This window comes from Dendrobates tinctorius, unplaced genomic scaffold, assembly GCF_039654945.1.
Source record: "Dendrobates tinctorius isolate UK_male_01 unplaced genomic scaffold, ASM3965494v1 ptg000203l, whole genome shotgun sequence".
NCBI lineage: Eukaryota > Metazoa > Chordata > Amphibia > Anura > Dendrobatidae > Dendrobates > Dendrobates tinctorius.
Window position 1 is genome coordinate 25,848,991 of NW_027361870.1, and position 15,868 is coordinate 25,864,858.

Below are 15,868 nucleotides of genomic sequence, written 5' to 3' on the forward strand. Positions count from 1 at the left end.
AGAAAACTTTGACCTCTGTCATTGCCAACAAAGGAAATATCACAAAGTATTGAGATGAAATTTTGTTTCTGACCAAATACTTATTTTCCACCATAATATGCAAATAAAAGGAAAAAAAAACAGACAATGTGATTTTCTGGATTTTTTTTTCTCAGTTTGTCTCCCATAGTTGAGGTCTACCTATGATGTAAATTACAGACGCCTCTCATCTTTTTAAGTGGTGCAACTTGCACTATTGCTGACTGACTAAATACTTTTTTGCCCCACTGTATAACTGTTAGGAATCTGGGTTCTATGATGCCTATGCGGGAATCCAGATTCTCACATTTGTCTCCAGAGGCTAAGTCCTTTTTTCCACCTTCTGAGTATGCCCACGGGACGAGCTCCCATTGGAGTTCAGCAGTCAGATGCTCAGGTCCTGCTCCTGATTCCATTGGTTTAGCTCAGGGCTCTGGAGATTTCCGGCAGGTCCCGTACACTATAAAAAGTGCGCATGGCCGTTATGCCATGTGCTAGTATTTTCATACTGCTGCTGTGTGTATGGTGATGGATGCTTGGACTTGTGACTGACTCATTAAGAAACCCCTTCCCTCTGATAATACGTCTGTGTGTGTGAGTGGTCAGTACCTGTGCTAGCTCCAGCGCGCACAAGCTCCATCTTTCCAGCAGCTTAGCATCCTGCATCGCGCTTGCGATATTTGCGGTTGCAGCTTGTCCAGGCGTGCACAGTTCCGACGCCGAGCACACGTGTACACGGTAAGTCCGCTCGGTTGTAGTGATCTTATTTAACTACTCTGGTTTCCGGCTACCGCTCGTGTGCCGCTGAGATCCTGTGCTGCTAACAGGCTCAATGATACTATTTTGGTATTATTTTCCCTGCAGCTCTGTGTCCCTTAACAGAGCTTGCCTTATTGCTTCTGGGTGTGTTAGAACCCTGTGCATATTTGTGCTCTGCCTCTCTCAGCAGCGGTTTTACCATCCACTGCACGGTGGACCCAGAGTGGCGAAGGCACTTTAATTATTTATTTTTTTTTAGTGCCTTCCGCCACTCTTAACAATAACAAGCCAAGTGTAGAGGAAGACCACAGCTAAGACATGTAGTGATATGTAATGGTGGAATGATGTCCCCCAGAAGGCAAAAGCGATAAAGATGCAAGAATATATGATAATCTATAAATGATGCAAATAAGAAGAAAATAAGATGGAGATCAAATCATGATAGTAAGCAATACTAAAGAAAAAGAAAAATGGTCACCATGTGAGGCAATCAAGTAGTCAGATCAGAGAGCGTCAGGGATGTCCATGTTTGGGGGGAGGGGGAAATAGTCCTGGAACCAGGGAAGTGTGGGAAGCCCCACACGTATCGATAAGGGGTTAATATTGTGTTAAAAAAAAATTTGCTTCAACAAAATGCCGCCGGTTGTGTTCCGTGTACCAGTGCTGGAGCATTGGCTATGTTCAACAGCGACAATTTCTATTTCGTCTGCGCGTTCCCACACTGGAACACATATATGATGTGAAATATTTTTATGTGCAATATAATCATTATAATTTGTTATAACTAACCACAGTTAGTTACTATGCCCAGGCAACGCCGGGCTCTTCAGCTAGTGTTATATAAAGCAGAAATACTAGACCCGATTTATGAAACTGTACAGAAAGAATCCATGCACAGCACTGTTTTCATTTTACCTTAGCACAATACAAAATAAAAGTTACTCTATGTTAAGTTGCTATGAGCAATAAAAACAATTTTTATTTTAGACAGTTTGATAAGTTTCAACCTATATCTTTAATTGTATGGGAGACGATATATTCAGAAGAACGGGAAGTGTGGGGCTGTGTGCAGAGGGGAGGAGAGCAGCCAGTAGGGATCTGTTAGATGATGTCATCATGTAATTGACCTATTGTGTGCACATTAGCGCATAGCATCGACCATTTGTCAGACTGGCGATCACATGATCCTACTTCCAAAAATAAAAGGGAAAATATATAGCTGTACAGTGCCTTGAAAAAGTATTCATACCCTGTAAACCTTTTTATGTTTTTTTCACATTACACCGACAAACTTAAATGTATTATATTGGGATTTTATGTGATATACCAACAGAAAGTTGCAAGTATTTGTCAAGTGTAAAGGATACATGGTATTCTAAATATGTTAAAAATATAAATCTGAAAATTATGACGTGCATTTGTATTCAGTCCCCGATTCAATACCTTCAGGACCTCCTTTTGCTGCAAGTCTTTTGGGGTATGTCACTACCTGCTCTGGACATTTAGAGGCTGACATTTTTCCGATTCCTCTTTGCAAATTAGCTCTAGCTCAGTAAGATGGGATGGAGAGTGTGGTGGAACAGCAATTTTCATGTCTTTCACAGATACTCCATGAATTTTAGGCTTGGACAGTGACTGGAGCATTCACATACATATGAATGTGCTTTGCTCTAAACCAAGCATTGTAGCTCTGGCAGTATGTTTAGGGTCGTTGTCCTGCTGGAAGGTAAACCTATGCCTTAGTCTCAAATGTTTTGCAGCCTCTAACAGGTTTTCCTCCAGGATTGCCTTGTATTCAGCTAAATACTTCTTCCCATCAACTCTGAATAGCTTCCCTGTCCATGCTGAAGAAAAGCATACACACAGCATGATGCTGCTGCCATCATGTTTGACAGTGGGGATGGTGTTTTCAGGGAAATGTGTAATATTACTTTTTCACCCCACATAGCGCTTTTCATTTAGCCCAAAAAGTCTGACTTTGGTCTCATCTGACAAACGCACCTTCTTCCACATGCTATGTAGGGAACACAGTTAGCTGCACACCAATTTTAGTAGCATTTAGATTCATTTTTATTTAGATGCATTAATAACTACAAGGTACACATAAACATATTCATTATTTCTGAAAATATATGTGCGATGTGAATAGAAATTTAACTTGGATAATGATTAATTCCTGAGTCTGTTGGTGCTGCTCAGTCATGGAGCTAGTGAATTAATTCCTGGCTTCTATCTTTGAGCCCTGCGCAGAGCTGTAATCTACATAAACCCCTGGCTTTCACCGCCAGTTAAAGCTGTGCTCTAGTTCTGTCTTGTGCTATCTGCTCCTGCTTTGTTTATTTGATTTCCTTTTATCTGACTATGGCTTGCTTGCTGACTATTCTTTGTCTTCTGATTTTGTGCCTTTACTGCCATCCTGGTTCTGACCTAGATACCTTAATTTCTGTTGCTTCTGGTTTGCTCCACCGGCCAGCAGCCCTCCGATGGAAGCAATCCAGTGGACCGCATTGTAGGACCAGATTCCTGAACATCAATTAAAGTGCAAAGACCTTGGTTCTGTTGACATGTGCCCGATTGAGTATCTAGCCCCATGCCTGTCTAAGGTAGCCTTTTTGAACCTATAACCTCTAACAAAGTTACAATACTACATTATCCCTGCAGAAACTGCTGATAAGACAACTCCATTAATATGAGGGCTATTACATCTAAATTGGATGAGCATAATAAATGTATAAAGTAACAAAATCGTAAAGTAAAGTCACTTTTTGAAAAAATATCTAGTTATAAATCCTAGTCTGGTAAACTATAAATTAGACCACAAATTAGGTTTATCTTCTCATTAGCAGGCAGATGCCACTAGAGGGTGCTTAGGAGCTTACTCCATACCGCAAATAAACTGCCTAGGCTCCCTCTAGTTGTGGCAGCTTGGAGCTAGTATATTATTTTTTCATTCTATGTCACTATTGGGGATTTGGAGCTTTGTATCAGAAAAATTAGCTCTAGTGGCTATAAAGACAAACTTAAAAATAGGCACAGATTTTTCAAACTAAAATATGATGGTGGATATTCAGCTTGAAGCAAAAGTGGACCTTCAACGACTATTAGGGACACAACAAAAAAGTACTTACAATATGTTTATCTTCTAAGACTATCTAGTAGAGAAGAACAACTATGTCAGGAATTTCTGTTTTTTTTAGATAGCAGAGGAAAAAAATATTGGACAAAAGTCCTAGTATTTTCTCCAAATAAAGAAATATATAAGAAGGGAGGGAAACAGATTCATCATTTCAACGCTTAATTTTCAGTACAAAGAAACCAAGTATGAAGGAAAGGTGATCCATAGTGCAAGCAGTCAGAATTTATTACAATTTGCGAACACCGCCAGTATTCTGAGAATATGGAACTGGTACAATAGAAATCTGAGACATTATTTATAGGATTTGACATTTCTTTCGAGTAATAAGAGAAGTCTTGTTTTCATTGGGTATGGATTAGCAGCTCCTGAAATTACATGGGGTATGTTTGGCTCCTCAGTCATGTAAGAGATAATAATATATCTGGCATAAAAAAATGAGAATGGATTTTTGCTATTATTTATCCACATTTTTGATGTGTGACAGAAATACCATTCTCTGTTATTAACATTTCATACTTTCCACATGTTTTAACAAAAATTGATAACTATAATAACAGAAACCCCATTATTTGGCTGTACTGATACACCCCATGTTATTTATATTAAAATCTAGCAAATGAAACATACAATTCTTTCCCACCGATCGTTATTGTATTCTGAGTTCTTCATTCTCACATATGTGTTGGAGCCGCCAGTACGCACTTTACACATTATTAAACTTAGAAAATGGGGAGTGATTCAAAGCTTTATATTCTTTACATCTTCTTATGCTTTTAAAAAAACAACTTTTTTTTAACTATTTTTAGTCCCCTTTTAAATCTCTTCTACAATATATACTGCAATATGTTAGTATTGCATTCTATAGGATATTTTATGGTCTTCTACGAAGCCCAGCCGGCACCTGGCAACTAATTGATGGAGTACTATCCATCAAGGCAAAAGTGATTCCTATGTGTTTTGAAGAACAAAACATTAAGTTTTTGGGTCCATGACCAGGAAATTCCATATATCTCAATCTCATTGAGAATCTGTGGTCAATCCTCAAAAAGCATTGGACAAAGTAAAACACAGACATTGTGATAACCTCCAAGTACAGCGTTAGTCTGATCCATGCATCTTTCAAATAATATCTTTCAAAGTACATCTTTTTAAGTACAATATTTTGAATTAGCCTTAAATTCTATGATGCATTTGGCCAATCATCACCATCATTAATGCTGCATTATCATTATCATCACTACCACCATCTGTATCATCTAACCGAGTGCTTCCTCTTCCCCGAGGTATGCTTTCAATGTACTCAACTTTTCCTGGCATCTGACTGTGTGAGTACATACAATCTCTCTCTGGTATGCTTTTCTTACCTATTATTTCTTTTGCCATGATCTCTTAATTCCTCTTGATTTAGTATTCTAGCACATCTTTGAGTGTTCACTTAAACCCCTTCCTCTCTTTTATGACCTTTGTCTAACTCTGTGCTTTTGATCTGACCATTCCCTCCCACCTCCCCCTCACACCTGATTGCCATTAGCTCAAGATGTATTCAGACCCATACGTCTGATCCAGACGTTAGTCTGATCCATGGATCTTTCAAATAACATTTTTGAAAGTACATCTTTTTAAGTACAATATTTTGAATTAGACTGGAATTGACTGCAAGGTACTGATATAAAAAGACACTACAATGTTTCTGTTTCTTTTCAGTTTCATCCCCATACTGCTTTATTTCTTACGATCCCCTGTAATCCCTCCACCTAGTAAGGAACTAGTCATATCTCCCTCCATCCTTCCAAGCCATCTCACCTCCTCCTCAGAACTGTTCCTCCACATACAATCCTTTTTCTCCAGGCACACATGGTCGTCGCATCATATCCTATCCTGCTCCCACCTTCTAATACTCTGTCTGATACTCCTCATTGCTGGTGAAGTATCACCAAATTCTGGCCCTCCTCAACACATCCCCACACTCAATTCTAAGACCTTGCCATGATCCTCTACAAGTTTTCGCAACCATGATAACCTCATACCCATTCATCCAGCCCCCACTAACCCGGATCCCCTACCTGGAGCACTATGGATTGCACGCTTTGTCTGCAACAAACTGTCGTATATCCATGACTGCTTTATCACTAGCAAGCTCTCCTTCCTTGGCATCACTGAAACATGGCTCACCCCCTCTGACTCAGCCTCTCCAGCTACACTTTCTTATGATGGATTCCATCTCTATCACACCCTTCGCCCCAGCAACAAATGTGGTGGAGGAGTTGGCTTGCTCCTGTCCGATACCTGCTCCTTTAATGCATTTCCACTCTTCCCTCGTTTGAGGTGCACTCCGTTTGCATCTATTCCCCTCCAACTTCCAGCTGTCTGTCATCTACCACCCCCCAGAACTGCCCATCTCCACCTTTCTTGACCACTTTACCAACTGACTACTTCATTTCCTTTCTGCTGACATCCCTACTATCATCATGGGTGACTTCAACACCCCCATTGACCCTTCCACCTCAGCTGCCTCTAAACTTTTATCACTGACTGCTTCCTTTGGCCTTACTCAATGGTACTCCACGACCACTCACAAAGATGGCTACACACTGGACCTTATCTTCACCCGTGTCACGATCCGTTTTTGGTTCCGTGGCAGATCTGGATTCTCAGATTAAAACTTTTTTCCTTTCAGGCCAATGGGGGTTAATGTCAGTTTTTTCCAGTGGTGGCCGCTGGTGTAATTACATTGCTGCTGAGTTTGCTGATGCAGGTGGTGACCACTCCCACCTTCCTTCAAAATGTCATCTGATGCATCAGCTGACCATCGGTGTTAGAGTTCATTCTGCAGCGACCAAGCTGGGAAAAGGAGCTTGCTGGGTGCAGTTGTTCATAAGCTGAGTCCAGTGTATCTGGTGTTTCATTCCTGCTGTGCAGTGATTTGTAGCAGAGAGCTAAGTGTTGTTTTCCTTTACCTTGTCTATCAAACCTTCCCTTTGTGTTGTATTAGTGCAGCGGTGGGACCAGTGTCCTCACTTGCCAATTCCCTACTTACCTACTTAGGGATAGGTGCAGGGCAAGCGAGGGCTTAGGTATCCTGCTCGGCGACAGGTTGAAAAAAACTGAATAGGGACGTCAGGGAGATCAGGGCACATCCTTAGGAGAGTGCAGGAAGTGTCCATTTCCCCATTCCCTATCGCAGGGCCCATCGTTGTAATCGTGTCCCCGGTGTTCCCTTGTTTGTTGTGCTTTTGGTGACTGACCTACTGTTGGATCATTTCATACTGGGTCAGTCACTTTCGTGACAACCCAATTCTGTTTGCTTACTAATCTCACTAACTCACCCCTCCCCTTGTCTCTCCACAACCCACTGATATTCTCTTCCCTCTCCTCTCCTAGTGCACAACCCCCACTCCACAAAGTCACTCACCCTTGCAGAAATCTCAAAAACCTCAATTTACAATCACTCTCTGAGTCCCTTCTCCCACTTACAGACATAGCTTCCTTACATGACACAGATGCTGCTGCCACTTTTTATAACACCACAAAAATATCAACACTCAATTCAGCCGCCCCCTCACGCACACTAAAATTTGTACAATCAACAGGCAACCCTGGCTGACCAGCCTGACCAAAGAAGTGAGATGGGCTTCCAGGATTGCTGAGCGGAGATGGAAGAGATCCCATTCTGCCGAGCACTTTTTCGCATACAAGCAGTCCCTTGCCAGCTTCAAGTCCACGCTCACTGCCGCAAAACAAACTTATTTCTCATCTCTCATATCCTTCCTGTCTCACAACCCTAAACAGCTTTTCAACACTTTCAATTCTCTACTCTGTCCCACAGCATCTCCTCCCTCTCCTCTCATTTCTGCTGAAGACTTTGCCTCTTTCTTTTAACAGAAGATCGATAACATCAGAGAAAGCTTTGGCCCGCAGCCCCCAATGCTCCTCCTCTTAACTGTTCAGCCCTGTTCTTCCAAAACCAGCTTCTCCACCATGACAGAATATCAGCTCTCCACCCTTCTGTCAAGATCACATCTCACAACTTGCACGCTTGACCAGCTCCCGTCTCACCTCATCCCCAACCTCACCACAGTCTTCATCCCAACCCTAACACATCTCTTCAACCTTTCACTTACAAGTGGTGTCTTCCCCTCATCCTTCAAACATGCCTCAATCACATCCATCCTCATAAAGCCCTCCATTGACCCATCCTCTGTGTCTAGCTATTGCCCAATATCACTTCTTCCTTATACCTCAAACTACTAGAACAGCATGTCCATCTTGAACTATACAAAATATAAAGACACGTCACTCCTCAAATTATGGTGGTGCCCGGATAAGGGAGAGTGCATTTTTCATCGGCTCCCACCCGTTACTGCACAGCGCTTCTACACCAGATTGTCTCCTATGACCTACTCATGATTCTCTCTTCTAATGGGCTTCAATCTTAAACCGTCTGATGAAGGTAAATGAATAGACCAAAACGTCATGTTTTTTGGATAATGCGCTCTGAAATAAAATTAAAATATTCATTATCAGCATTGATCTTTTGAGTGCCGGATTAATTTTTTACATTGTCCATCTTGAACTGTCCTCCCACCTCTCCTCCTGCTCCCTCTTTGAACGGTTACAATCTGGCTTCCAATCGCATCACTCCAATGAAACCGCACTAACTAAACTCACCAATGACCTACTAACTGTCAATAGCAAGCAACACTACTCTGTCTTCCTGCTCCTGGACCTGACTTCTGCCTTTGACATTGTAGACCATTCCCTCTTGTTACAGATTCTCTCATCTCTTGGCATCACAGATTTGGCCCTATCCTGGATCTCGTCATTTGTAACAGATCAGACATTCAGTGTCGCCCTCTCCCACACCACCTCCGCACCTCGCCCCCTGTCTGTTGGTGTTCCCCAAGGCTCAGTTCTAGGACCTCTACTCTTCTCCATATACACTTTCAGACTTGGATAGCTCATAGAATCACACAGTTTGCAGTATCATCTCTACACCAATGACACACATTATCTACCTATCTGGACCCGACATCACCTCCTTACTGACCAAAATCCCACAATGTCTGTCCACTATTTCATCTTTCTTTTCTGCTTGCTTTCTAAAACTGAACATGGACAAAACAGAATTCATCAGCTTTCCACCATCTCACTCTACCCCTCCACCAAACCTATCCACCAACATCAATGGCTGCTCACTTTCACCAGTCCCGCATGCTCGGTGCCTCGGGGTGATCCTCGACTCTACCCTCCTTTCAAGCCACATATCCAAGCCCTTGCCTCCTCCTGCCTACTCCAACTCAAAAATATTTCTTGGATCCGTACATTCCTTGACCAAAAAACTATGAAAACGCTCATGTGCGCCCTCATCATCTCCTGCCTCGACTATTGCAACCTCCTACTTTCTGGCCACCCCTCTAGCACTCTTGCACCACTCCAATCGACCCTAAACTCTGCTGCCCAACTAATCCACCTGTCTCCCCGTTATTCCCCAGCCTCTCCTCTCTGCCAAGCCCTTCACTGGCTTCTTATTGTCCAGAGGCTCCAGTTCAAAACCCTAACTATGAAATACACAGCTATCCACAACCTGTCTCCTCCATACATCTGTGACATGGTCTCCTGGTATTTACCTACACACAACCTTCGATCCTCTCAAGATCTCCTTCTCTACTCCCCTCTTATCTCTTCTTCCCACAACCGCATTCAAGACTTCGCCCGTGCTCCTTCTTACTCTGGAACTCTCTACCCCAACACATCAGACTTTCGCCTACCACGGAAACCTTCAAAAGGAACCTGAAGACCCACCTCTTCCATTCCGGAAAGCCTACAATCTGCACTGATCCTCAGTCTACTGAACCACCGCATGACCAGCTCTACCCTCTCCTAATGTATCCTCACCCATCCCTTGTAGAAAGTGAGCCTTCGCGGGCAGGGTCCTCTCTCATTTTGTACTTGTGTGTGCCTTGTATTGCTCATGTTTATTGTTCTTGTCTTTGTGTGCCCCTTTTCGCATGTAAAGCGCCATTTAATAAATGGCACTACAAAAATGAATAATAATAATAATCTATATATATAAACAACATATCATGTCTGTCTATAACCGAAATCCCACTGCGCTGATTGGTCACAGCCGCCAGGCCCCCGCCAGGCCGCAACCAATCAGCAACAGGCGCTGTGCGCAGGCGCAGTCCGCAATTAGCAGGACGCACGCCACTGCTACCATGCCATTGGGAGATCAGCGGTGCTAGCTGCTGATCTCCCGATGGTTGCCGTGGGTCATCTCTGGGCGCACAGGCGTTAGCGGCGACGCAGCCGGAGATGCCCGGCGCTAGCCGGTACCCAGGGTCCGGAGGAGAAGAGACTCCTTTGGACCCTCGGTACCATAAACGTGTAAAAAATAGAATTAGAATAAAAAATAGTGATCTACTCACCTTCCGACGGCCCCCGGAATCTGTCCCCCCTCTCCATGCTGCTGGCATCTTCCGTTCCCAGTACTGCTTTGCGCAAAATACGGCTGATGACGTTGCGCTCTCTCGAGAAGACATCAGCGCAAAGCAGTACTGGGAACGGAAGATGTCGACAGCATGGAGAGGAGGGACAGATTCCGGGGGCCGTCGGATGGTAAGTATATCACATTATTTATTTTAATCTGCCGCTGGTAGAGTTGAGCGACTTTTGGTTTTTTAGGGTCGCGTTTCGTTTCGTGAAACCCGACTTTTCCAAAAGTCGGGTCGAGCAAGATCGTCCGATTATAGGGAAAAGTCGGGGTCGTCCCGAAACACGAAACCCAATGTAAGTCAATGGGGAATAAAAGTCGGCAGTGAAAGGAGGACAGGAAACACACCTACAGTGCCCATTTGAATGCCAAAAGCATCAATTCTTCTTACTTAAGCTTGTCAACCTTAATTAACTTCATAATACAAGTTACGCACTGAAAAATGGGGGTTATTTGGCTACAGTTGTGGGGGGGGAGGGCTGGCTCCAGGTTTTCATGTGCCCTGGGCGAAAGAGCGCCCCTTTAACACATACCACAACTCATCATGCTCCGATACGGCAGAGAAATAGCGGTATAGTACAATGAAAAATACCTCACTTTTTACATCTCATGACGAGGCCCATCTATTTCTCCATACAGAATCATTGGTTTGAAACAGTATATGATGAGCTCCACATAATGCTACAGTATATGTTGGTCCCCATGGATGACGCTCCACTGTCTTATGGGCCCAAATAATGCCCCAAACATAATGGGCCCCATTTCTAATGCTCTAGTGTATAATGGGCCCTGTAAATGCTGCTCCAGTGTCTGATGTCCACCTTTGGAATGTTCCAGTGTATGGTGGGCCCCATCTATCATTCTCCAGAGTATAGCGCTCCCCAAAAATTGCTGTCCCAACATTGAAAACAATCAAATAAGTCTCCTCGCTAGGGAATCCCTGTACTTGTCTGGACTCCTCGTCGTCCCCATCTTCCATCTCACTGCACAGTATTTCAACTTTGCAAGTGCTGTGATCCTGAGCAAGCAGGGGGGGGCCCACTCGTTGGCGACGGCACTGGCACAGGGCCCCTGATAGTACGGTGGTGTGTCTGATGGCGGGTGGGCCGAACCTGCACTTTCATCTGCAGCTTCCTCTTTGTCGCCGTGTAAGATGGAACTGTATATGGGAAGGGTAACCTGAGTATCATCAGGGTCAGATTCAGGCCGTGTAGCGTGCGAGGGGAATGTAGTGGTCTGGGTCAATGTACCAGCAGATTCATCGAGCAGTGGCTGGGCATCAGTGCACTTGTGTCGCCCCCAGGAGTACGGTCGCCACAGTGGCATTACCTTCCTCCTAGGGAGTGTGATGTCATGCTTGGGAGCAACGAACGATCTCTCTAGCAGGTTAACTGATTGGGCGGCGTTATTCCCATGAGTCATGACCCTCCAAACAGCGTTCATGAAGGCAAAGTGTTTGTTTTACGTGGGCAGTATGGTTGCAAAGCTGAACCTTAAAGGAATGTCCAGAAGGGCACCACCAGGAGTGGAGCCTACGGTTAAATTCGACTCCACCTGGGAAACCTCAACCATGCCAGCTACAGAACAGATGCACACATTGCAAGCTTAATTCCGTTAACGAACGAGACTCCGTCATGCCCCGCGGTCCGAGTCCGGCTTACTAGAGGGACACGTGAGGCTCTGGAACATGAGATTGGCCAATAACTGGTGTGTCATGCCCTTACATGTCCGTGGCTGCATGTGCGCTACACTGAAAAGGCCAGCGTTTGTCGCTTACAGGTGCAGATAACCCGCTGAACAACGTTAGTGATGGGGATCACTGATTACAATTATTACCCGCAAACAATGATTTCCCAGTAAGTGCAGGTCAACTGCAGTTCCAGAATTAGGCCTAACCGTCATTCCTGAAAAAATGAAAAACTTACGTGTGCAAACCACAGGTGCTGTAGCTTGCTTAACAGCTCGCCAGCCGTTCTCACGCCCAGTATGGATTACACGTGATTGCACAAAGGTGAGAAAGGGTACCGTATCCCCAGAAAACATGTATGGATAGCGTACGCATTCAAAATATATGTCTATACATCAGGAGGCAGGCTCAAACGGTGTCAGGCCCAGTATGGATTGCACGTGACTGCACAAAGGTTAGAAAGGGTACCATATCCCCAGATAACGTGTATGGATAGCGTACACATTCAAAATATATGTCTCAGGAGGCAGGCTCAGACGGTGTTAGGCCCAGTATGGATTGCACGTGATTGCACAAAGGTTAGAAAGGGTACCGTATCCCCGGATAACATGTATGGATAGCGTAAACATTCAAAATATATGTCTCAGGAGGCAGGCTCAGACGGTGTTAGGCCCAGTATGGATTGCACGTGATTGCACAAAGATTAGAAAGGGTACCGTATCCCCGGATAACATGTATGGATAGCGTACACATTCAAAATATATGTCTATACATCAGGAGGCAGGCTCAGACGGTGTTAGGCCCAGTATGGATTGCACGTGATTGCACAAAGGTTAGAAAGGGTACCGTTTCCCCGGATAACATGTATGGATAGCATACACATTCAAAATATATGTCTCAGGAGGCAGGCACAGACGGTGTTAGGCCCAGTATGGATTGCACGTGATTGCACAAAGGTTAGAAAGGGTACCGTATCCCCGGATAACATGTATGGATAGCGTACACATTCAAAATATATGTCTATACATCAGGAGGCAGGCTCAGACGGTGTTAGGCCCAGTATGGATTGCACGTGATTGCACAAAGGTTAGAAAGGGTACCGTATCCCCAGATAACATGTATGGATAGCGTACACATTCAAAATATAGTTCTCAGGAGGCAGGCTCAGACGGTGTTAGGCCCAGTATGGATTGCACGTGATTGCACAAAGGTTAGAAAGGGTACCGTTTCCCCGGATAACATGTATGGATAGCGTACACATTCAAAATATATGTCTCAGGAGGCAGGCTCAGACGGTGTTAGGCCCAGTATGGATTGCACGTGATTGCACAAAGGTTAGAAAGGGTACCGTATCCCCGGATAACATGTATGGATAGCGTACACATTCAAAATATATGTCTCAGGAGGCAGGCTCAGACGGTGTTAGGCCCAGTATGGATTGCACGTGATTGCACAAAGGTTAGAAAGGGTACCGTATCCCCAGATAACATGTATGGATAGCGTACACATTCAAAATATATGTCTATACATCAGGAGGCAGGCTCAGACGGTGTTAGGCCCAGTATGGATTGCACGTGATTGCACAAAGATTAGAAAGGGTACCGTATCCCCGGATAACATATATGGATAGCGTACACATTCAAAATATATGTCTATACATCAGGAGGCAGGCTCAGACGGTGTTAGGCCCAGTATGGATTGCATGTGATTGCACAAAGGTTAGAAAGGGTACCGTATCCCCGGATAACATGTATGGATAGCGTACACATTCAAAATATATGTCTCAGGAGGCAGGCTCAGACGGTGTTAGGCCCAGTATGGATTGCACGTGATTGCACAAAGGTTAGAAAGGGTACCGTATCCCCAGATAACATGTATGGATAGCGTACACATTCAAAATATATGTCTATACAGCAGGAGGCAGGCTCAGACGGTGTTAGGCCCAGTATGGATTGCACGTGATTGCACAAAGGTTAGAAAGGGTACCGTTTCCCCGGATAACATGTATGGATAGCGTACACATTCAAAATATGTCTCAGGAGGCAGGCTCAGACGGTGTTAGGCCCAGTATGGATTGCACGTGATTGCACAAAGGTTAGAAAGGGTACCGTTTCCCCGGATAACATGTATGGATAGCGTACACATTCAAAATATATGTCTCAGGAGGCAGGCTCAGACGGTGTTAGGCCCAGTATGGATTGCACGTGATTGCACAAAGGTTAGAAAGGGTACCGTATCCCCAGATAACATGTATGGATAGCGTACACATTCAAAATATATGTCTATACATCAGGAGGCAGGCTCAGACGGTGTTAGGCCCAGTATGGATTGCACGTGATTGCACAAAGGTTAGAAAGGGTACCGTATCCCCAGATAACATGTATGGATACCGTACACATTCAAAATATATGTCTATACAGCAGGAGGCAGACTCAGACGGTGTTAGGCCCAGTATGGATTACACGTGATTGCACAAAGGTTAGAAAGGGTACCGTTTCCCCGGATAACATGTATGGATAGCGTACACATTCAAAATATATGTCTCAGGAGGCAGGCTCAGACGGTGTTAGGACCAGTATGGATTGCACGTGATTGCACAAAGGTTAGAAAGGGTACCGTATCCCCGGATAACATGTATGGATAGCGTACACATTCAAAATATATGTCTATACATCAGGAGGCAGGCTCAGATGGTGTTAGGCCCAGTATGGATTGCATGTGATTGCACAAAGGTTAGAAAGGGTACCGTATCCCCAGATAACATGTATGGATAGCGTACACATTCAAAATATATGTCTCAGGAGGCAGGCTCAGACGGTGTTAGGCTCAGTATGGATTGCACGTGATTGCACAAAGGTTAGAAAGGGTACCGTATACCCAGATAACATGTATGGATAGCGTACACATTCAAAATATATGTCTATACAGCAGGAGGCAGGCTCAGACGGTGTTAGGCCCAGTATGGATTGCACGTGATTGCACAAAGGTTAGAAAGGGTACCGTTTCCCCGGATAAAATGTATGGATAGCGTACACATTCAAAATATATGTCTCAGGAGGCAGGCTCAGACGGTGTTAGGCCCAGTATGGATTGCACATGATTGCACAAAGGTTAGAAAGGGTACCGTTTCCCCGGATAACATGTATGGATAGCGTACACATTCAAAATATATGTCTCAGGAGGCAGGCTCAGACGGTGTTAGGCCCAGTATGGATTGCACGTGATTGCACAAAGGTTAGAAAGGGTACCGTATCCCCAGATAACATGTATGGATAGCGTACACATTCAAAATATATGTTTCAGGAGGCAGGCTCAGACGGTGTTAGGCCCAGTATGGATTGCACGTGATTGCACAAAGGTTAGAAAGGGTACCGTATCCCCAGATAACATGTATGGATAGCGTACACATTCAAAATATATGTCTATACATCAGGAGGCAGGCTCAGACGTTCTCAGGCACAGTATGGATTTGACGGCCCAGATTACACAGCGGAGGAGCAGGGAGAGGTAAAGATTGCAAATGCTGGGGCCCTGCCCAAGCAAGGGGGGCCCACTCGTGGGCGTCGGTACTGGCACTGGGCCCCTCATAGTACAGCGGTGTGTCTGACGGCGGGTGTGCACCACCACCGTCAGAGACACTTGATTGCACTATGAGGGACCCTGTGCCAGTGCCCACGCCCAAGAGTCGGCCTACCCACCTGTCCAGGGCAACGGCACTCGCACGGTGTCGTGCGCTAGGTGGTGACCCCGGCCATGGGGGGGGAGGCAGCACAGT